This window comes from Scyliorhinus canicula, chromosome 2 (genome assembly GCF_902713615.1).
Source record: "Scyliorhinus canicula chromosome 2, sScyCan1.1, whole genome shotgun sequence".
Taxonomy (NCBI): domain Eukaryota; kingdom Metazoa; phylum Chordata; class Chondrichthyes; order Carcharhiniformes; family Scyliorhinidae; genus Scyliorhinus; species Scyliorhinus canicula.
In genome coordinates this window covers 23708330-23732599 of record NC_052147.1, presented here as the reverse complement: position 1 = coordinate 23732599, position 24270 = coordinate 23708330, and the positions used below count along the sequence as shown (strand labels likewise).

At 50.8% G+C, this 24270-nt stretch overlaps 1 long non-coding RNA gene across 1 annotated transcript in view; it reads right to left on the bottom strand.

Moving 5' to 3' along the window:
- Nucleotides 1-23850, bottom strand: part of LOC119951505 — an 878265-nt gene extending 854415 nt beyond the window's left edge. The window contains exon 1 of the long non-coding RNA XR_005457639.1: nt 23778-23850. This is a non-coding gene — a long non-coding RNA (uncharacterized LOC119951505). The remainder of the gene's footprint in view (nt 1-23777) is intronic.
- Nucleotides 23851-24270: the final 420 nt, after the last annotated feature.

Genomic DNA, 24270 nt, shown 5'->3' with positions numbered 1-24270 from the left:
AGCTAAACAAGGGGCACTAAGGGACAATCACCCAACCCACATCTTTGGACTGTGGGAGGAAACCGGAGCACCAGGGGAAAATCCACACAGACATGGGGAGAATGTACAAACTCTACACAGACACTCACTCAAGACTGCAATTGAACCAGGTCCCTGGCACTGTGAGGCAGCAGTGCTAACCACTGGTAGAGTTGCATAGGATCACACAAGATATCTGCTTCAAAAATGGGCCATTAGACCCAAGCTCTCTCATGCTGGTGGTTATGTTCCGCTCAAGCCTCCTTCCATCTTTTGTCATCTGAATCTATCATCCGGATCATCTGTCTCCATCTCCCCCATATGCTAGTCTTGATTCATTTATGCTCTTCACTTAAACCACTCTCTGTGGGGTAACAAATTCTGTATTCTTACCACTCTTTGAGTGAAGATGTTTCTTCAGAATTCTCCATTGGATTTTGTGGTGAATGTCTTGCAGTAGCCATTCACCATATATGTAACTGTACCACGCTGTTGCCCATGAGGGCTCCACCTATGGACCATTGTATGGTATTAGCTGTGATTTATCATATTGGTGCCTTTATGGACTCCGCCCATGGCTCCTCCCCTTTAGGGGAGGTATAAAGAGCAGTAGCTCTGTAGGCGACTCTCAGTAGCAGAGCAGTCGCAGGCAGGCACTGTTCTAGTCGATTAAAGCCACAGTTTACATCTACGCTGTTTCGCGTGAATTGATGGTCGCATCAATTTAATCGACTACAACACCACTATGGAATCTGCCCTCAAACCTGACCGACTGGAACTCGACCCACAGGCCGCTGAGGCCAAAGGGATTTTTTCGCACTGGCTCCGCTGTTTCGAGGCCTACCTCGCCGCCTCCTCCTCGCATTCGGTCTCCGACGATCAGAAGCTGAGCCTCCTCCAAGCCCGGGTGAGCCATCGAGTCTCTGTACAACTCAAGGAAGCCTCCACTTACGCAGGAGCTCTCACGATGCTTAAGCGCCTATACGTAAGACCCGTGATTGAGGTGTACGCATGGCATCTCCTCACATACCCGCTGCCAACGCCCCGGGGAATCGCTGGAGGAGTACCTACGCGACCTCAAAGTCCTTGCGCGAAGTTGCAACTACCCGGCCGTTATGGCCACTCAACATTTGGACCTTACAGTCCAGGACGCCTACGTGGCTGGAGTCAGGTCCAACTATGTGAGACAGCGCCTACTCGGGAAGGGTGGCATGGACCTGGAAGAGAAGGTAAAGCTAGCCTCCTCCCTAGAAGTAACGTTACAAAGCCTCAACGCGTTCCCGTCTGATCACGCGACCCCCCCCATGGACCCCCGACCAAAGAGTACCCCAGCCTGTGCCACGCGGCTGCCCAGCCAAAACGGGCTACCCTGCTATTTCTGCGGCCAGCATCAGATTTCCAGTGTAACCTCAAGAGCCCAACTCTGAAATTCGTCAGGCCCCAACCCCCACTCACCATATGTAGGCTCGCGACAGTGAAAGTCGACCCTCCCCCGCTCTTCGCAAATCTCACCGCCGCCTGTCAGCCAGTCGCCACCAGAAGCAGGCGGTATAGGATTCAGGACAGGACTTTCATCAGGTCCGAGGTCCAGCGACTCTTGCGGGAGGGGATCATCGAGGCCAGCAATAGCCCCTGGAGAGCTCAGGTGGTGGTCGTCAGGACCGGAGAAAAGAACTGGATGGTTGTAGATTACAGCCAAACCATAAACCGGTACACGCACCCTCACTGCGTACCCCCTTCCCCGGATCGCAGACATGGTTAACCAGATCGCACACTACCAGGTGTTCTCCACGGTGGATTGAAGTCTGCGTACCACCAGCTCCCAATCCTCCCGGAGGACCACCACTACACGGCCTTTGAGGCAGGCGGCCACCTCTTCCACTTCCTCCGGGTCCCCTTTGGCATCACAAATGGGGTCGCGGTCTTTCAAAGAACCATGCAACGAATGGTGGACCAGTACGGGCTGTGGACCACATTTCCGTCCTTGGACACGTCACCAACTGCGGCCATGATCAGCAGGACCACGATGCCAACCTCCAGAGATTTCTCCAAACCGCCCAAACCCTTAACTTCACTTACAACAAGGAGAAATACATTTTCCGCACAACCAGACTAGCCATCCTCAGCTACGTCATGGAAAATGGGGTCCTACCACCTCACCCCGACCATATGCGCCCCCTCCTGCAACTCCCCCTTCCCCACTGCCCCAAGGCCCTGAAATGGTGCCTCGGGTTCTTTTCCTATTACACCCTTTGGGTCCCCAACTATGCGGACAAAGCCTGCCCAGTAATCAAGGCCACCACCTTCCCACTGGCGACCGAGGCCCGCCAGGCCTTCAGCTGCATCAAGGCGGAAATCGCCAAAGGCGCAATGCGTGCGGTGGACGAGTCCGTCCTCTTCCAGATGGAGAACGACGCATCAGAGGTCGCCCTCGCCACTACCCTCAATCAGGCTGGCAGGCCAGTAGCATTCTTATCACGCACCCTCACTGCCTCTGAAATTCGACACTCCTCGGTCGGAAAAGAAGCCCAAGCCATCGTGGAAGCCGTGCGGCCCTGGAGGCACTACCTCGCTGGTAGGAGGTTTACCCTTGTCATTGACCAACGCTCGGTACATTCATGTTCGATAATACGCAGTGGGGCAAAATCAAGAATGATAAGATCTTGAGGTGCAGGATTGAACTCTCCACCTATAATTACGATATAGTATGTCGTCCTGGGAAGCTCAACGAGCCCCCAGATACCCTGTCCCGCGGCACGTGTGCGAGTGCGCAAGATGACCGACTCCGGGCTATCCATGATAGCCTCTGCCACCCGGGGGTCACCCGCTTCTCCTCTACATCAAGGCCCGCAACCTGCCCTACTCCACCGAGGAGGTCAGATCCATGACCAGGGACTGCTTGTTCTGCGCGGAGTGCAAGCCGCACTTCTATTGACCGGATAAGGCCCACCTGATAAAGGCATCCCGGCCCTTTGAGCACCTCAGTATCGATTTCAAAGGGCCCCTCCCCTCCACCAACCGCAACACATATTTCCTCAACGTCATTGACGAATTCTCCTGCTTCCCCTTTGCAACCCCCTGCCCTGACATGACCGCGGCCACCATCATTAAAGCCCTACATAGTGTCTTCACCCTGTTTGGTTTCCCCACGTACGTTCACAGTGACCGCGGCTCATCGTTCATGAGCGACGAACTGCGTCAGTACCTGCTCGGTAAGGGCATCGCCTCGAGCAGGACTACCAGTTATAACCCCCGGGGAAATGGGCAGGTGGAGAGGGAGAACGCGATGGTCTGGAAGGCCGTGCTCCTGGCCCTACGGTCTAGGAATCTCCCAGTTTCCCACTGGCAGGAGGTCCTCCCCGACGCACTCCACTCTATTAGGTCCCTCCTTTGCACGGCCACAAACGAGACCCCTCATGACCGCCTGTTTGTTTTCCCCAGGAAATCCACCTCAGGGGCCTCGCTTCCACCCTGGCTGAAGACACCGGGGTCCGTCCAACTCAGCAAACACGTCAGGAGCCATAAGTCTGACCCCCTGGTCGAGAGGGTCCAGCTCCTACACATCAACCCCCAGTACGCATACGTAGAACACCCCGACGGCCGACAGGGTACAGTTTCCCTCCGGGACCTAGTGCCCGCAGGTTCCACTACCACTGCCACCCCAACTTATCCCACCCAACCTACGCTGACCAGCGCCTCCGCCCCTACATGGTACCCGCACCCCCTCCCTCCCCCCATTCCCCCTTCACCGACCCACAGGAACGAAGCTCCAGAAGACACGCTCCCGGAGTCCGCGTCTGTACCCTGACCGGCAGCTTCACTACCTATGCCCACACAGACGAGTTAGACACCCGGGCCAGCTGCGATACCAGAGCTTCGGTGATCACAGCGCACGATCAGGTCGCCGGACAGGCTGAACCTGTGAACCCTTCACCCCCACCGGAAGTCATTTTTTGAACAGGGGGTGAATGTGGTGAACATATTGCAGTAACCATTCACCATATATGTAACTGTACCACGCTGTTGCCCATGAGGGCTCCACCTATGGACCATTGTAAGGTATTACCTGTGATGTATCATATTGGTACCTTTGTGGGCTCCACCCCTGGCTCCTCCCCTTCAGGGGAGGTATAAAGAGCAGTAGCACTGTCGGCGGCTCTCAGCAGCAGAGCAGTCACAGGCAGGCACTGCTCTAGTCGATTAAAGCCACAGTTTACATCTACACTCTGTTTCACGTGAATTGATGGTCACATTAGATTTCGTGTTGACTATCTTAACTCAATGGCCTCTGTGGTGATGTGCATCACTGTAAATACACAAGGGGTTAATGTAAATACAATGCGAGTAAGTAAACACTAGAGGGAGCACCAGAGACATCATGACATGCGGGCATACAGCTAATGGACACATAGAATAGGACTCAACTAATGGGCAGTCAAGAAACCCAGTGGTGACGCTACCACAAGGGGGCATTACACAACCCATATATAAGGACAGGGCACACATGCGCTGTCTCTTTCCACAGGCGACACTTGGAGAGTAGGACAGGGGCAGATAAGAAGCATCACACCCACCACGTGGCTTAGAGCAGGCTGGCTAGTTAGATTGAGTTACTATAGCAAGATTAGCAGGAGAGTCAAACTCATAGAGAACTTTGCTAATGGTTCAATAAATCACATTGAACTTACTTCAAAGTCTGGAGTATCTTTTGTTCAAAGCTGCATCGAGTTGCAGCCTGTGTTATTCCAGAGTACAAAACATAACAGCCTCCAGTTATGCTCTTCCCTGGAAGAGGAAACATTTGCTCTGTATCTGCGCTATCAAAATAGTTAATAATTTTAAAGGCCTCTATTAGATCAGCCCTCAGCCTTCTCTTTTCCAGAGTCAAGAGACCCAGCGTCGATTCTTTCCTAATATACATACCCACACATTTCTGGGGTTACACTACTAAATCTTCTCTGCAGCATCTCCAATATTTACATATCCTTTTATAATATGGTGACCACCACTTCATGCAGTGCTCTAACTGGGATCTGACGAAGGTTCAATAATGATTTAGCATAACCTCTCCTGTGATTTATTGCACCCTCCTCAGTTTTGTCAGCTGCAAAATTTGGAAATTGTCTTTGTGTTTTTGATTCATAAATGTAAATTATGTACATTAGTGGTCCTAGCAGGGATTGTTGTGGAACGCCACTTCCCACCTTCTGGAATTCTCAGTAACTGGCCTTAACTCCAGCTCTCTGCTTTTCAGGCTTGAAGCCAGCCAGCAATCCAATTTGCCACTTGCCCTCGAACTCCACATTGACCGACCTTATTCTTTAGTCCATTAGGGGGCATCCTATTGAAAGTCTTTTGAAAAGACAGATGTGCTGTAACTGTTTACTATCCCTTGTACCTCTTCACCAAATCCAACACGGTTGGTCAAGCAAGGTTCTACCTTTTGAAATCCACGCTGACGATTCATTATTATTTTTCTTGTTTCGAGATAGTTCTCCTTTGGCAGGCATTCCATTATTGTTCCGGCACTGATGTGATGGTCACTGGCCTATAATTCCTTCGACAAGTTCTGTCCCCCTTCTTAAATATAGGAATTACATTAACTCTCTGCCAGTCATCTGGAAGCACATATTTTTCTGATGAATTACCGGATATGTGTAGGAATGTCTCTGCTATCTTTTCCCTCGATTGTTTTAAAATATGTGGTCCAATTATCGGGATGAGGGCTTTATCCTATTTGAGCTATTTTAGTTTATTCAATGCACTTTTTAAATTTTATATGCACTTTTCCCAATGCACACCTCATCATTCAGTACCATGGCTACATATTCTAACTCCCTAGTCAATGCTAAAGAGAAATAATTGTCCAATATTTCTACCATCTCTTTGTTACCTTCCATAATTCCTTGGATCATACCAGATCAGCAATATCTTCCTTTTTTATGGACTTTTTAGAAGGTTGGGAAGGAATCTTGTACATATTATAGGAATGAATGAAAATTAAATGAAAATCGCTTATTGTCACAAGTAGGCTTCAAATGAAGTTACTGTGAAAAGCCCCTAGTTGCCACATTCCAGCGCCTGTTCGGGGAGGCTGGTACGGGAATTGAACCGTGCTGCTGGCCTGCCTTGGTCTGCTTTAAAAGCCAGCAATTTAGCCCAGTGTGCTAGGAGTTCCATTTCCTATTCCCTTTACCCCACCCCTTCTGTACAATTGATATCATAGCAGTTTAAATTCCCCATGAGTATTATCCCATTTTTTTAACTCAATTCCCTACCTCTTGCTGCTTACGACACCATCCAGGGGTAGATTGTTAAGGATGCTAGGTAAATTAAAATGTTAAGGTCCCTGTAATTTTTAGATTCCACTTTACCATGTAATAATTGCGAAGGCAGATTTGAGTAGCAAAATACTCATTGAAGTAGACAAAGGAAATGTTCTTTTTCACTTCATTTACAGAGAGATTGCCTACCTATTGTAAAATGTGTCTCCTTTTTATTCCATTCATTTGGACTAGTTCTATTATAGGAGGGCAGTCTGCTCAATCACATCACCATCTAGGCAGTGAGCATGAATATTGCACCCACTGGGAGGCGGGGCTGGATTCTCCAAGTCTGGGATATGTTCCCACGCTGGTGTGGGAACGGTGGTATTTTACGCCAGGAAAACTGGCGCAGAACGGCCAATGATTCACCGTTTTGCTGAGGGCTAGCAGGAGGCAGCGTAGAGCACCCGGCTCTAGCTGCTGATACGGCCTGGAGAACTGCTAGGTCCGTGGCTGTGTATGTGCATGGCAGTGGCCCTGCAGTGGCAGCGTCCTGCTTCATGGCGGAGGCCACGCGCGGGCCCAGCCCGCGAAATAGTCGCCCACTTCGGCCGGATCGCGCACCCCGGACCGCCACACCACAGTGCCCCCAGCCCCAAATACGCCCCTCTCCTGCCCGCAGATCGGTCCTCCCCCGACTGTGGCGGCGCTGGACTGAGTGCGCAGCGTCATGCTGAGATCCCGACGGATAAGACTACACGTGTCCCTCGCCATTGGGAACTCGGCCGGTCAGGGGCGGAGCATCGGGGGGCGGGCCTCAGGCAATGGCGCGATACGTGGCGCGGTGTACTCTGCATCGCGAAAGTGCCGCCACCCCCGATTTCGGCAGGAATTTTGATTCTCCGGCCACTCCCCAAACGCGATTTCGCCGTCAGTGAACGGCGAAACCAGCCCATGGACTCTTCCCTTCACCATATGCAAGTTCCACTTTGAGTGCAATGCTCTGTGCCTATCGCTGCTTTGCCTTGTTCTAAGGTGAGACACCTTTGACTGCATGTTCGCTCTATTGCCTCTGGACCAGGAAACCATAGGTTTACACCTCCACCTCCAGACATTTGAGTGCGTAATATGGACTGATACTTCAGTGCCGCAGTGAACGAGTGCTGTGCTCTGCTGAAATGTTCTGTGGGCGGAGGGGGATTTTCCGCAGCCTCACGTGTCATGTTTCTCAGAGGCAGCCCATTGAGTTCAATCCCCACCACTGGGAAACCTGCAACAGGGGTTCACCGTCAGCGGGGCTGGAAGATCCTGCTGGCGAGAATGGCCAGACTTTAGATGTTCCCCAGGGATAAGGATCAGAAAAATTGGCCCCCACATTATCTCTATCTTTAATTTACCACTGGCTCAACCATGATGATGTAATATGGGCGGTACGGTAGCACAGTGGGTAGCACTGTTGCTTCACAGCACCAGGGTCCCAGGTTCGATTCCCGGCTTGGGTCACTGTCTGTGCAGAGTCTGCACATTTCCCCCGTGTCTGCGTGGGTTTCCTCCGGGTGCTCCGGTTTCCTCCCACAAGACCAAAAACACTTGGTGTTACGTGAATTGGACATTCTGAATTCTCCCTCAGTGTACCCGAACAGGCATGGGAGTGTGACGACTCGGGGCTTTTCACAGTAACTTCATTGCAGTGTTAATGTAACAATACTTGTGACAATAAAGATCATTATTATTATTATGTTGTTTTATGCTTTCTGATTGAATAATTACTTTTACATGGATGCTCAAAACTGTGGGACTCTCCCTCAGTTGTCCGTACAATCTAAACATTTTTGATCGTGCCCCACACAACTTAGAAGGACAAGGGCATGTGCCAACACCTTGTACAAAGTCTTGGACATACACTGCTGTTCCTTCATCATCACTAGGTCAAAATCCTGGAGCTCCCTCCTCCCTACCAATGGAGTACCTTTGCCAAGCAACACCCAGCCGGTCCAGCACTAACTACCCCTGGGACATTAGAAATGGGCTATAAATGCTGGCAGAGCTGGCATTTTCCATATATCCTGAGATTGAATTTTTAAAAAATGAATGGGCCACAACTTTGTCTTAATTTACTTTTGTTGTTCTAATCATATCAATCCTTGCAGCGTAGACCCTGACCCTTCACCCTTGCTCCTCATAAAAAAAATCTTTCTCGACAATAGTTCCAGTTTTATTCATGCACTTTTTTTTACAGACTCTGAGCATTTCCAGGTGAGTAGATCTTACTGTATCCAGAGTGTCGTAAACAGTGCTGAATTAACGCCTACACAATGGATTTTCTTTTTGAATTGTCTGCTGAAGCCTCTTTGCAGTAAAATTGCAAAATGAAACCATTCTTCACTCGGGAAATTGCTGTAAAGTGTTGGCGTTATTGTAGTGAGCTTCGGTGACCTGGGAGTCTTTATGGGCTACGAAACGGGCTCAATTGTGCCTCCTTATGACTTCCAATAACAATGTACACTTCAAAGTGTCCCTCAGGTTGTATCAAGGCCCCTGGGAGGATGGTGCTGTGATGCTTGATGCCTCGACAATTGCTTCAGCTGAGAAAGATCATGGCCAATGTCAGATTCTGAAGCCTAAGCTGTGCGAAAATTACAGGCGGAAAATTGAAATCTGTTTGCCATTCCCGTCAACCTTCTTGGAGTAGAAATTCAAAAGATTTGACCCAAATTGAGAAATGTTCTCAACATGCACGGGAAGTGGCCACTTAATTTAGCTTGACAGTGTAAACTTTTCTTTCCTTATATCTACTTTTTGATTGACTTTTTCACTAAAGGAAAACAACATTATTTACACAAATAAATATGACGGCATTCCATGATAAAATAGCCTGTAAATGTGAGATATCTCTTGGAGTATGTATTTTACAGTGAAATATTAATAAGCAACATTGAGACTGCAAACATTCTGATCATTTACTCTGCAGTACCTTGGCTGTAGATTCCCTGGTAACAATACATGCTTCAACTGCAGGAACCGACAAGAAAAGGTATGGCAGAGCCTGAGTCGTGTATGTGCAATATTTGCATTTAGTATCATTTTGCGAAAAGAATCAACAATTGTCTTCAGGCTTTATTTGGTTGCCCAGTTTGATCTTATGCTAAAGCTTTTAACGGTAGATCAATTCTGGCTGTGAAGCAAAATCACAATTTTGGACAGTGGGCAGAATCCCTAATTAACAATCTCCACAGGCTCTAATTCCTGTTTTAGGTGTCTGGCTGGGGCATGTAAATCATAGAATTTACAGTGCAGAAGGAGGCCATTCGGCCCATCGAGTCTGCACCAGCTCCTGGAAAGAGCACCCTACCCAAGGTCCACACCTCCACCCTATCCCCATAACCCAGTAACCCCACCCAACACTAAGGGCAATTTTGGACACCTAGGGCAATTTATCATGGCCAATCCACCTAACCTGCACATCTTTGGACTGTGGGAGGAAACCGGAGCCCCCGGAGGAAACCCACGCACACACGGGAAGGATGTGCAGACTCCGCACAGACAGTGACCCAAGCCGGAATTGAACCTGGGGCCCTGGAGCTGTGAAGCAATTGTGCTATCCACAATGCTACCGTGCTGCCCCCACAAATTTAGCAACATGTGTAGATTGGCTTAAGCCTTTCTGCTGCATTGTGGCTGGGAGAATTTGCTTGAGTACCATTTATAAAGTGAATCTGTGCTGTGAAAGAGAGAATGGATGAAAATGCGAGAGGGCAGGCACCTGGGGCGGGACTCTCCGCTGGAATCAGGAAACGCGATTGGGCAGAGAATCAGTTCCGATGCCGAAATTGGGTAGGGCATGGATTTCACTCCAATTCGCAATTCTCCATCCTCTCGACAGCAGCATCCATACGTTCCAGAACATACGTACAGTAAACGCCATTGGCATGTCATCAGCAGGCCTGACCCGGTATTCTCCGAGGCCTCCACGATTCTCTGCCTCCAATGGGCCAAATTCCTGACAGCGAGGTTCACGCGTTGTGGCTGATGAGAGGGAAAGGAAGTAGGACACGGGGAGGTGTAACCGTGAACTGTCGGGCCGGACACTGACCGGGCAGGCTGGGGTGGGGTGAGCTCACCAGGGCCGGAGACGGTGTGGGGTGATGGGAAAAATGGGCTTTGTGGCCAGTGTGACCACCACGAGACTGGGGAAATGCCCAGGAATGGGCCGACATTGCTATGGCCTGCATGGCAGCCATCTTGCTGCACACCTCGGCCTTGGTTCTGCAGAATGACAATGGCTGAATGGGTCCCCCCACTCCCAAACACCACCCTCCACCATACCACCCCCCCCCCACCCAATTGCCACCCGCTGGGGGGCATCCGGCGGCCCACCCAAGGACTCACTTTAGCCCCTCTGGGAGCGCTGGATGGGTGCCACGGAGTGTACCGCTGGCATGGCCAGTGCCAGCCGACGGTACCTCTGACAGCAGGGATGGGCGCCAGGACCCGGGGTGTGGAGAGGTGGGGGGGGTCATATGGGGGCTGGGTCCGCAATTCCAGCTGGGGCTACCATGTAGCTCAGTGAAACTGGTTGGTCACAGGGGTATGCACCATGCTAACTTGTCAGCTTTTCACTCTCTGCAGACAATGGATATTGGAATATAACCTTCAATGGTGGCCTTCCTACTAGTCGCCACAGCCCTGGAGATGCCCTGTAGCTGTACAAGCTGGAGCTGCTTGAGGAGGAGGACTCTGCAGCAGCAGAATGTGAAGCAGCGGAGTGGGCAGCAGGGGAATGGGAGGCAGCTAGTTAGGATGGAGAAGCGGCCGCCCAACAGGCCGAGGAGGAGGAGGTGCTGCATGAGGCCTCATGTGTATCGGCAGCGCCTGTCGTTCGAGGACCTGCTAAGCAATCGAAGACTCCAGCTGAGTAGGGAGACCGTGCAACATATCTGCCAGATCATTGCACACCTGGCACAGTGAGGGAATGGGGGGGAACACCCACTCCTAGTGGTCGTGAAGGTGACGGTTGCACTGAACGTTTACGCCACGGGGTCCTTCCAAGCGGCAGGCAGGGACCTGTCTGGGATCTCACAGAACTCGGTGCACAGGTACATCCACATCATCACGGGGGTCCTATATGCCCAGGACCGAGCTCACCAAGATGCCCGGCGAGTGGAGTTGGGTGCCATCGCCGAGATGCGCCAGGTCCAGGGGGTGATCGACGGAATGCATGTCGCCCTACGAGCACCTGCAGGTGACAGGCCGCTCCACACCAACCAAAAGGGGTTCCAATCGATGAACGTGAAGCTGATAGGTGACCATCAGCTATGCATCATGCCCGGGCAGTGAGCATGACGCCTTCATCCTGACACACTCAACAATTCCTGGCCTCTTTGAGATGCCCCCCAGCTGGGAGGTTGGCTCCTGGGCGACAAGGGTTATCCACTGTGGTCGTGGCTGATGACACCTATCCGAAGGCCCCAGACTGACGGGAGACCCACCTTAACGAGCGGTGCATCGGCCTCCTGAAGTTACAGTTCAGGTGACTGGACTGCACTGGAGGGACTCTCCAATATGGCGCTGAGAGGATCGGCCACATTCGTGGAGGCCTGTTGCACCCTCCACAACATCGCGCAGCAAAGGGACAATGTGCTGGAGGAGGAGGATGAATGTGAGGCTTGTCCAAAGAGAAGGATGTGTGCAAGGCGAGGATGGACAAGACACGGGGCCCAGGCAGGCTAAGGAGGCCGCCTGGGCCAACACGAATGGGACACTCTGATCATCACCAGGTTCACCAGCTAGGGAGGGGGACAAGCCTGGGACACGGACACTGCAGGAGTGGGTGGGAGGGGTGGGGGTGGAGGGGACGACGACGAGGAGTCCAAGGTGCTGCGTTGTTCTGGCAGCTCCCCTGCGGGAATCACCACCACAGGCCGAATCACCTACTCCTCCCTCGGGGGGGGCCCGATGGTCCTCGGTGGGGGGGATGTTCCCCGGGCAACTCCAAGGGATGGGGGTGTGAGCGGAGCTATCACCAGAGGCACCCCCGCCACCAAACACTGCCAGTCCTGGAAGCCCGCTCTCGTCTTGGCCAGGACTGCATGCTCGCAACCAGGGAGTGGACCACCTTCATCTGAGACTGCGCCATATCACACTGTGACTGTGCCACCTCCGTCTTAGTCTGTTCAACATCAGCCAGTGATTGTGCATCTCCCTCTTGGAATGGGCCACCTCCTTCTGTGACTGTGGCATATCGGCCAGTGCCTGGGCAACGCCACTGATGCTCTCAGACATGGCCTGCTGTGACTGGGTCACGATCAGGGGCGCCACTGCAATGTCCAGGTGGCTCTGGCAATAGCCCAGTCCTGGGCCTTGGCCCCCGCCTGCACAGAATGCCCCAGACCTTGGACGCGATGACCCATAGACAAAACCCTTGTACCAAGGCCTCCACCACGGATGCCATGAGTGCGATGATGGCCTGGGTAGCACGTATGCTCAACACCACCTCCTGCTCCTGCTCGCGGTTGAACTCCTCCACCTGCACCTGCAAGTACTGGATGCCCCCCAACAACCCCTAATGTAGTCACTGGTTCTCCGACTGCATTTTCACAATCGAAACCCAAGAAGCCCGAAACCCAACTGGACGGCAGCTAGTTCCTGGCGACGGGCCGCCCTCCAACCATCCACCCCATTGGGAGTTCCTACCCCCACCTGATGTCCCGGTGTAGCTGTGAGGTGTGCACCGGAGGGTGTCCCAGGAGCCTCTTCACTAAAGTGCCCAACCGAGGTGAGTGTCTCTGGGATGGTGGAGTGTGTTGGAGACAGCTGGGGCGGGAAAACAGTGTTATCCCCGAACTCGAGCTCCGGGGTGTCTTGGGTCGCAGGAATATGGCTACCATCCTTGTCCGTGTCCTCATCGCTGGTCAGCACACTGGCGTTCAGGCTGTGGCAGTGGCTGGGGATGGGGAACACCAGATGGGCTCGCTCCAACACCAGCAGGTCCTGCAAGTCACAAAACAAGATTAGACTATGGGCCTGGGGAGTGGGGGTGTTGGAGATGTGACTGGGGTGGTGTATGGGCAAGGTTGGCGGTTAGGGTGGTGTTGGGTGAGGGAGGTGTGGGAGTGAAGGTGGAGTGCGGGTGAGGGTGAGGGTAGTGTGGGGGTGGTGGGGGTTGACACACATGTCACGTTGAACCGTAACTGAGCCGGATCACACTTCCTCGCCCCAGTAGACCTCCACCCCGGCAACTTCCTTTTCTCCTGGCCTGTCAAACGCATCCAGAGCACGCTGCTCTGCCACGGTGAGGGGCCGCAGGTCTGGCATTCCACCTCCAATTTTCTCCCGCTCCTGGCGGTTATGGGCGGCCTTATCCTGGAGGGCAGAGAAACAGGAAACGACAACGTTAGACAGTCCAACCAATGCATGCAGCCCAGGTGGTGGGTAGTTGGTGGCCTCAGTGGCCAGGGGACCCAGCCATGGCAGCCGGTATGGGTGCTGGCATGTGATGCAGGCTGGGGGTTAGGTTAGGTCTCCTGGTTGGAGGCGGGTGGGCGGGCGGGGGAGGGGGGGGTGGCATTGGTGCCAGGCGCACAGTGTTGCCTCATCACCCTGGCCGCCCTGAGGAGGTTGTGCAGTTTTGTTTCTGCACAGACTGGTCGGGATGGTGTTACCCGTGGTGCTGACCGCCTCTGCCATCTGTGCCCAGACACGGCGAAGGATGGTGGTTGGCAGCCTTCTTCGCAGACCAGGTTACAGGGTGGCCTGCCTCTCCTCTACCACGTCCAGGAGGGTCTCCAACTCGATGCCCATGAAACGGGGTGCCAGCCGCTCAACTTGCTGACATCTTGTTGTCTGGGATGGTATGTGTGGGGAGTGACGTGTGTATGTGCGGCGGCAGCTTGTTAGCTTCCTGAGTGTCAATCGCAAACCCGGCGAATCCGGCACCATTTCTCATTTGAAACAATTGTGTTCCACATTACGCCGGTGCTAGCCTCTTAACATCGCTGAATCGGTCCAGGTGCGGAGCCGGTTTTGCTGTCATGGAACTCCACAAATCCTGCCCCGGCGTCAAAACTTAGGGGTGGATTCTACGATTATGCGACTATGTCTGGAGGAAGCATCTGGTCTTACGACCAGAAAGTTGGTGCCTCCCCCTCATCGCATGGATGTCCTGTTTTCCCCGGACAGAAAATGATATAAACCTTGACGTGGACCAAGCCCAACAAGATGCCCGGGCAGCAGGATTCACCACCATCGGCACGAAGCCCCAGGTCCGGGGGCTGATGGACTGCATGCATGTCGCCTTGCACTCACCGGCCATCTGGTGCCCTATGTTAACATGAAGGGGTTCCACTCCGTGGAGTTTGTGTGTGACCACCACATGAAGATCATGCATGTGTGTGCTCAACAGCTAGATATTGGGCAGTTGGTCATCCCTGGCCTCTTCGAGGACCACTCCAGGATTGGTAACTGGCTCTTGGGGCACAAAAGGTACCCCCCGAGGACTTTGCTAATGAGGCCAGTACGGAGGTCAGAGACTGAAGCGGAGACTCAACACAATAAGGCCTATGTGGGCACACGGACTGTCATTAGTGATGCCTTGACCGTTCCGGTGGTGCCCTGCAATACACCGCCCGGAGGGCCGCCTGCTTCCCGGCCGAATACTCCTCCACAACTGACTCAGCAGCAGGGCAACTGCTATTCAATGACACTTAGGGCGGGTTTCTCCCACTACATCTGCCTGGCGACCGGAGAATCCTGCCTAGGGTCAATGGAGTTCTCCATTCCTTTAGGGCTGGATTCTCCCATCCTGCCCGCTGCAAGAACGCTATGGGCGAGTGGCGTACAATGGAGAACTCCATTGACCTCAGGCAGGATTCTCTGGTCGCCAGCCGAACGCGGCCAGAGAATCCCACCCTTAGAATTTTTCTTTAGCCCATGTGGAGCTGAACTCGGAGATCGGGCCACTATTTTGAAAGGGTGCTCCAATCTCTAAGTGAGCTTGTGGGTGCCCTCACCCATGCTCAATGTCAGCCCCCCCCCCCCCCCCCCCCCCCCCCACCCCCCCCGCGCCAACACACACACACACACATGGACACTAACCCACACACCCCAAATGAGGAAACCCTGCTATGCGGTCCTGGCGGTCTCCCCACTTCAGGTCCCCCCAAGCCCCCTTACATCACCTCTTCCCTTCTCAGACCCCCTCCTATGAGCCCTCCAACTTCCCAGAGGCCCCTAATGACCTGCCCTGCATTCCCCCCCCCTATCCTCATTTCATGGGCATGGTCCCCCTCACCTTCTGGCCCTTGGCAGCGCCACCCTGTCACTCAGACTTCCTTGCACTTCCACCATGACACCCAGGCAGTGCTCCTGTCCACATGGCAGTGCCATCCAACCCCATCACCCTTCAAACACGCCCTTCATCCCCCTTTCATAGGAATGGCCCAACTCAGGCCCTGACCCTTGGCATTGGCAATCTAGCACCCGGGAACCATGGCACTGCTAGCATGGTACCTCGGCAGTCCTATCCTGGCAATGCCAGGGTGCCCAGTGCCAGGGGGAATGTCAAGGTACTGCCCTTCCCATACCCGCCCATGCAGGGGGGGGGAGCTCTCACGACATCCAAGACCCTTGGAGTAACCATCATACTGGTCTCCCAGGTGAGGCCTTGAGGTGCGGCCTGTAACCCTGGGGGCCAGGAGTCCAAAGTGTCAAAAGCTGTGGCGATTTCCTGGGGATATTGGGTTAGGAGTGGGCCTAGTAGAGTGCTCTTTCAAATGATGGGCCGCAAGGCCTCCATCGGCACTGTGGGAATTCTATGGCTCTATTCTATGGTCCTAGAATGCAGCGTCAACTAGGCCACACATATTGAACATAATTACCTGGATCAAGACCACAATTGCGCAATCCAGATCGTACCTGGCGTCTTGTGTCAGGTGACTCGTGTGAAGTTTTGCATCCAGCTTGAAACCAAATTTGAGCCTCTCCTGCGATGCACCCGACGCGTCAAGATTGGCGTGGGCTCAACACGGTGGAAAGATCATGCCTATGTGTTCAGTTCAGCAAGATGATGTTGTTAATAGGAGAAGCCAGGGATTGAAGCAGTCAGGTGTTGAAGTTTCAGGTTAGTTTTTGGCTGGAAGGTGAGTTGAGATGGTGAAGGAAAATAGCCAGAGAGTCTGCATTATTCTGACTGGGTGTCAGGTTTCTTTCTTTAAAACAGTCTCAAAATATCTCTCTTTTGCAACGTGGAATAATCAAGTCATCTCTTTACAGCAAGTATTCCTGAGTGCTAACTGTATTTAAAAGTGGATTGTGACGTGAGATGGTTTTGGTTGTTTGAGTGGAAATAAAGATAGCAGTTAAGGGTTGTTGTGTCACTATATTGATTAGCATTGTTTGTGGGATAATTGCAAGCTATTTTCTCCTGTGATGTTAAAGATATTTTAATATTATGGTAGTAACAAAGTTTGTTTTAATATCCCTATTTTGCATGAAACGACTCCTGAAGTGACATGTCCTTTTCTCACAGTCTTACAAAATTAGAATTAAAATATTGGGGTTTCTATCCTGTATCCGTTGTTGGGATCGGGCCCAGGTTTGTAATAAAATCCTTCCAATTGCACCACTTGCCTCATCCATTGCTCTTCCTGGCATTGATCAATACAGCTACTCCTATCCATCACCTGCTGTGTTTGTCCTGAGGGCCTCCAGCCTACTGATGGTACAAGATAATACTCCTTTGCTCCTACAAGGCCTCCAGTTGCTCTTTGCATGCCCTGCATGGCCTCCGCTTCGTTATTGGAAAAACTTAGCCCTTGCTCTCCAGTATTTTCAATGGTTCTTAAATATTTCATAGCACAGCTTCACTTCATAAAGGACTCCAGCCACAATGCAATGGATGGGCCTGAACCCAGCCTGTGCAGGCATTGGACTGGCTGCTAAATTTATAGCGTCCATCTTTTAGATGTCCCAAGCTGATACCTAAGACAGTTATTGGTGTCTGTGCAAATGATTAATTAGGGACTCTTCACACACTACAAAATTGAAATAATTGAATTATTTCCTGGTCAAAATTGCTTCGGAGTTGATAACTGTCGCAAAACCTCAAACTGGGTGAGGAGATAAAGCCCAGAGACAAATATTTATTGAAATTGAGTGATGTATCCCCTTGAAACGTTTGTCTCGAGGCAGAGGGAAAGGAACTTTCATGTTCCTCATATATTATTGATGTGATGTCTTCATAAAGTCGATCTAAAGTTAAAGCATGAAGGGACACAGTCGGAAATAACCCTCTGATGTCTCGAACAACAACTTTTATTAGCATCTTCAACGTATGTCATATGTGAAGTAAAAACAAGTTCTATCTTTTCTGATCAAAGTGATCCAATGAAATAATGCAGTTGATTTTGAGTTTTCCGCCTTGGCCTCACCATCCCCAGTATTGTGTCTAGGGGCTCCTGATGTGCCCAGGAGTGAATGTGTAGAGCAAGGTTTGCCAGCACAACTGGCTCTTTGGATGGCACTCTGTCAGAAGGTGGGACAGTCATGGGAAGGACAGGGGTGTCTTGGGAGATTTGAGGGTCCTGGGATGGAAGTGCTAATTGATTGTCGCTGTCTCTCCTTCTCCAATTCTTTCCAGATAAAACGATGCTTGCTGATGTTGATCCTGCGGAGGCTGCCCTCGCATTGCTTGAGGCAGCCGAGGAATGCTAATCCCGTAGAAGGCAGAAACACCAACTCAGGCTGGAGGTAGCATCTCATGTTCAGGGGCCAGCCACAGACATGCTGAAGTCCCAAGCGCATCAGGCTGAGGAGGGAGGGAGGCAGAATTGGAGGCTAGTAATGGCCCAAGACGTACAGGTGTCATTGGTCCTTCATGACCTGATGGATATGCCGCAGAAGACTGCATTTCAGCAGAGAGACAATGCGGCACCGTATTATATGTAATGTGGTAAACCACTGCCTGCTGGCTCCGCCTCCCCTCAGGCTCGGTATGAAGGTGGCTGGTCTCTGCCGCTGCCCCAGTTCGGGATCCGAGGCCAAGAGGCTTTCTGTTTAGTTTATTAAAGCCTCGGTTACGTTCACTACTCGTCTCGTGTTTGTTGATGGCTCATCAATTTAATAAGCTAAACATCTAAGATGAATTCATCGCTCAAGCCTGATCACGTGGAGCTGGACCCACAGGCGGCCAACGCCACTGCAACATTCGAGCAGTGGCAAAGCTGATTTGAAGCCTACCTCAGATCCTCCACCGAAGACTTCACCAACCTCCTGAAGCAGCAGATCCTCAACACATGGGTGAGCCCGCAAGTTTTCCTTCTCATCAGGGACGCCCCCTCCTATACGGAGGCGATACTGCTGCTGAAGGGACAATAGGTAAAGTCTGTAAACAAGGTGTATGCCAAGCACCTTATTGCCACGAGGCGACAACACCCTGGAGAATCACTAGCCAAATTCCTGCCTGCCTTGCGGGTACTCGGCCGGTACTGTGCTTTCCAGGTGGTATCGGCTCCCCAACACACGGAGCTGTTGATTAGTGACGCCAATGTCGCAGGCATGAAATCGAACAACATCCGCCAGCGATTGCAGTAAGGGGGGTACACTCGGCCTCCCAGAGACAGTGCAACTCTCAAACTCGCTGGAGGTGGCCTACCAGAACATGGAGGCCTATACCTCCAACCACGCGGCACCCTTGTGACCTCGTGGGTGCCGCCATCATCCGACTCAAGTGCGGTTCAGGTCTGTGCCACACAGCAGTCCGCCAATGCTGGAGGCCCGCAGTGCTACTTTTGCGGCCAGCATATGCATCCCAAACAATGCTGCCCTGCACGCAATGCGACTTGCGATGGGTGTGGGAGGAAGGGTCACTTTGCGAAAGCCTGCCAGGCCCGATCTCTCCTTAAAACTCCTAGGCCCAGCAACGCTGCCTGCTGCCTGTCGGGGCCGCCCCCAGCTGCTGCGCCATCTGCCATGTGCGACCCGTGGGTGCTGCCATCTTTGCTGCCTTCTTCAATTTTTCCCGCCACGCGTGACCCATGGGGGCCGCCATCTTTGACGCCATCTTGTACTCCACCCGCCGCACGCGACCCATGGGGGCCGCCATTTCCAATGTCACCCACCACATGCGACCCATGGGGGCCACCACCTTGGGACCACTCCACAGCCTCCTGGAAGGCCTGCTCACCCAGTCATACGCTGGCCGCCGCTACCTCCAACCGGCCTACCCATCACCTTCTGAAGCTCGCCTCCATCACGCTCCACCAGTCCCGGCCTCATCACCTGGCAAAACCTACGATGACCGTCCGGATCAACGGGCACGAGACGGCCTGCCTTTTAGACTCCGGGAGCACAGGCAGCTTCATACACCCAGATACGATAAGGCGCTGCTCCCTCCCAATTTTACCCGCAACTCAGAAAATCTCCCTGGCTTCCGGATCACATTCAGTAGAAATCCGGGGGTACTGTGCCGCGACTCTTACTGTTCAAGGCGTAGAGTACACTAACTTTAAGCTCTACATCCTTCCCCTCTGCTGGGGGGAGGGGCGGGGCATACACAATAAAATATCACCGTTGTGCCCACCTGAGCTGACTTGCCAAGCGTCTGTACCATATTAAGCCGATCACAACTGAGTTGAGCTGCTCATGATGTCAAAATGCCTGACACTCGCATACCAAAGCAACACTTTGAACAAGAGCTTGATTCTGGGATTTGCGGTCATGATGGTCAACTGTCGCGCTACAAGGACGCTCTGAAGACTTCACTTCGGAGTTTTGATATCAAACTCGAGTCCAGGGAGAAGTGCACCTAGGATTGCTGCACCTAAGGGAATCAAATGTAAATGTGTGGCCTCCATCAAAAACATTTCATAGATGCAGAGAAAACACAAAGAGAGGAAACCCTGAGACAGAAGATCATTCAAAACTTAATCATCGTTTGGTTATCCTCACCTTGAAGGATAAACATTATTTTCCCTTCGGTCGTCAGTACCAGTGCCAACTACTATCGGTCAAATCAGTAACCGGTGACCTACAATGTTTTCCACATTTACTGAGCTCGTTGTAGAGTTTGGAAATTTGAAGAAAGCTCTCTCGCAGTTGCTCCCAATCCCTAACTTCCAAACTCTGACCTCTAGCTCCTGCTCCCAAATCCCAGTCTCTATTTGAGAGGCCCAGCATAACCTATTCCTGGTCAGGCCATTTTACTGCTCATTTCAAAATGTTATAACCGTAAGGTCTAAAGTTTTATATGAAAGGATGTGCAAAGTTTATGCTTTCAAAATGTGGCAGCAAATGACTTGTCTCATTATGCTCATTTTAAGTAACAGAAGTCAATGAAATGACATTATTTAAAAATAATATGCACTCTTCAGAGCCTAAGGAGACAATATGAATGAACCTTGCAAGAGAAACCCATTAATGGATTATCAGAAATTGTCTTCTTATTCACTGGACAAAGTCCAACTGTAAAACTATATTGTGATGTTCAATTGGACTCAGCAAGTTCGAAATATCCAACAGCAAGAGAAAAACAAAAAAACTCAACCACAGGGGATAAAAGAAATGAAAAATTATATGCATTATACAATAAATTGCAAGGAGCGTTCTCAAGCTATGACATGCTCCTGGGAACAGAATCACAAGTGCTATAACCCACTCCCACACTCCCTCCCCCCCAGGCAATTATGTAAATTGTCCGAGAATGTATTACTCTCCGCAGATCTTGTGTGAATTTTAAGTAGGGGGTCAAGGGAGGTAGCTTAAAGACACATATGTAAACGAAAGACTAAAAAAGTGAGCAAGAATTGAATGAACAGCAAGGCACAGCAGCCCACTTTAAAATTACTACCAGCTAAAATATTCAACAGAAAGCTGACACAGAAACAGTGAGACACTGCTTCAAGCTGTGCCTGAAAAGTATTTGAATTGTTTGGGATTCTTTCATATCTTAGTGAAATAATTGGCTGTTGTTTTTTTACGGACTTCCTCTCGCCACAGGTACGAACATATCATGCTGCCATTTTGGACATTAAAAAACATACTTCTTTCCCATGTGGTATGGAGTTTTATTCAAAATTGAGGTGCTTGGTCACAGCCTTTGCCCCTTCCCATGGGCTTGACCATCTCCATCCCAGGCAGCAACAGGAACATTGAGGTCAGGATTTCTCTGCCGTTGAGTGCTTGTTGTAATACATCATGTGGCAAGTGCCACCTGTGTTGTTCTACAGAGTTTTGGAGCAGGTTGACCCGAATGCTGGTCTCTCCTCCAAGACCAGGAACATTAAGAATTTGTTTGTGAATAATATTTGCTGTGTATGCGATGGGGTCTTTATCACAGCTGTGCTATTTGTAATTCATCATTTCTATTTTAGTCCATGTTTTAAAAATCATAAAGCAACAGTTAACCTACTGAGGAAAGGTACTGAGAAAAGGAAGAAGTAAATTAGATCTATAAAGTGCCTTTCATCACCTTCAGCTGCTTTATAGCACAGTTTCTTCACAGCTCCAGCGTCCCAGGTTCAATTCCCGGCTTGGATCACTCTCTGTGCGGAGTCTGCACGTTCTCCCTCTGCCTGCGTGGGTTTCCTCCGGGAGCTCCGGTTTCCTCCCACAGTCCAAAGATGTGCAGGTTAGGTGGAATGGCCATGCTAAATTGCCCTTAGTGTCCAAAAGAAAGGTTAGGTGGGGTTACTGGGTTACAGGAGTAGGGTGGAGGTGTGGGTATAGGTAGGGTGCTCTTTCCAAGGGCCAGTGCAAACTAGATGGGCCGAATGGCCTCCTTCTGCACTGTAAATTCTATGATTCTATGATTCTACATTGTTATGTTTTGCGGGGTTTTGTTTTTCTGCACAATGAAGACAAAGGATAACCAGATTCTCACATGGCACGTTGCTTAACCAGTTGTCAGAGTTTATTGCAGAGGTGTTGTTTGCTCACAATCTAAGAGGAAAGAGAGGGAAATCTCCCAAGTACCTCTGATGATCTTACCGCGTAATCATGTGACACACTATACAAAAGGACATTGGTTGCAATACATAATATCACCCTTTGCTCCTGCAGTGCAACAAATATTAATACATCTTAAATTAAACTTTTACTCACGGTAAACAGTGATTATTTAACCAAGTATTATTATTAGGCAATTTATATCAAGACGAGAAGCTTTGAGGTGAATCTCGGTACCATTTATGCTGAATTCGTCGTTTAGGAGTCTCTGTTTCCACACTCTCAGTAGTCTGTTCCACACTTGGCTCAGGCACATCTTCTGATAAAGTTGATTCTTCTTCAGCTTCTACAGATGCTGATGGTTCATGGTTCTCCCAATCTTGAGTGTACAATGTTGGCCTTTCAGATACAGGGGGTGAACCTGGCTGTGCCTGAAAGCAGCTCGCTGCAGTGAAGCGTGGACGATAAAACCCGGGAGACCCCGCTCCAGTGATCTACCCAGCTCGCAACGCCTCGCGAGATCGGTTGCAATGTGAATCCTGCGCATTATGGGCGGGATAACTTTTTGGCAAATCTGTATATTAGAGCTAGACAGGAGGCCTCACTCTAATGTGTAGATTCCCGAGGTACCTGAGGTTTTGGGATTTATCATCTTTGCCTCAGAGACCTCGAGCGAGCGCCATTCAGCACTGGGACCCACAAAGGAGAACCAGATGAAACGGCACTTTGGGGGTCTCCCAATGGGTCCGAGGCACCCAGCCACATGCCCAGACACTGCCAAGGTACCAGGTGACATTGTCAGCTGGTAGGAGCACTGTCAGGGTGCCAGGCTGGCACTTTTTGTGCACATGTGCAATTGATCTGGGGGTGCCCTGTGTTGATGTTGGTTGTTGTGGGGGACCATGGTCCCTCCCATAATGCATTCAGGCTGGGGGGGCGGTCGGAGATTGCTTTGAGGGCCTCGGACTCAAGGACATCATTTAAAAATACGTCCTGATCTCTCCCTACACTGGGAAGTTTCGGTGAGTGGAGCTCCCCAGTGTACAAAAACGGGCTATGTGCGGCCTCGGCTGCATATTCCCCGCTGAGGCCCCTTACACAAAGCAAGTCGTGTTGAATAGCCATGTGTTTCTCACCACAGCTAGCGGCAGGAACCATGCGGATAAACACGTTCGCTATGGGACTTTTGTCTCATTTAGTTGAATCGAGCCTTCAGTTGGAAATTACAAATTGTCTTTCTGAAGGGAGGATTCGATCAGTGTGTCTCCTCCAAACACTCTCGTCATCGGTTTGCACCCTATGCGAGTATTGTGGCAGGTACTCACTTCTCATTTGAAGAGTAGTTTCTTGTTAAAACTCTCTTGGTTCTGATGTCTGTTCACGGTGAGTAATTTAATTTTGTTGTTGTCGCTCTACAATGGTAGTAATGGCATGTAGTAAGAACAAACCAAATTTGGTTCTCAACTTCTGTTCTAAAAATAATTGTCCGTAGCTTTCGACTAGCGGCGGGAAACCACGGGCCACCAATACTGAAAGAGAAATGTGCGCACTTACCTGCGTTCCGATATTGCGAGGAACCTTCCTTTATCTTCGGAAGCCCGGGGCCTCCAGCAGCCCGGTCTGCGCAGCCGCGGGCCCTTATGACACAGTCAGCTTGGGACCACCCATCGAGGGCAGGCACTGTAACAGATAGAAAAAAACAAGCAACTGTTTTAACAAGTGTTTTGAAAACATTATTTAAACAGGTTTTTTTGCTCTTTTTTTAAACTGGCGTTACTACTGTTGTTGATTCTTCTAAAGTAATTTTATCATAGGTTTTGTTATTTTTTTCAAATCTGTGAAACTATTTAAATCTGCACTATATTATTCCATATAGTAACGTGTGGCATGCTTAGAAATGTTTGTATGTTTTGATTTAGATTATGGTCATAAGATTTTAAAAGTATCCCAGAGCTTTTTATTTTCACTGGACATGTAACATCTGATGTTTTTTATTCATGTTTATAGAATAACTGCAGTGCAGAAATGTTGCTATATTTATCTGGTT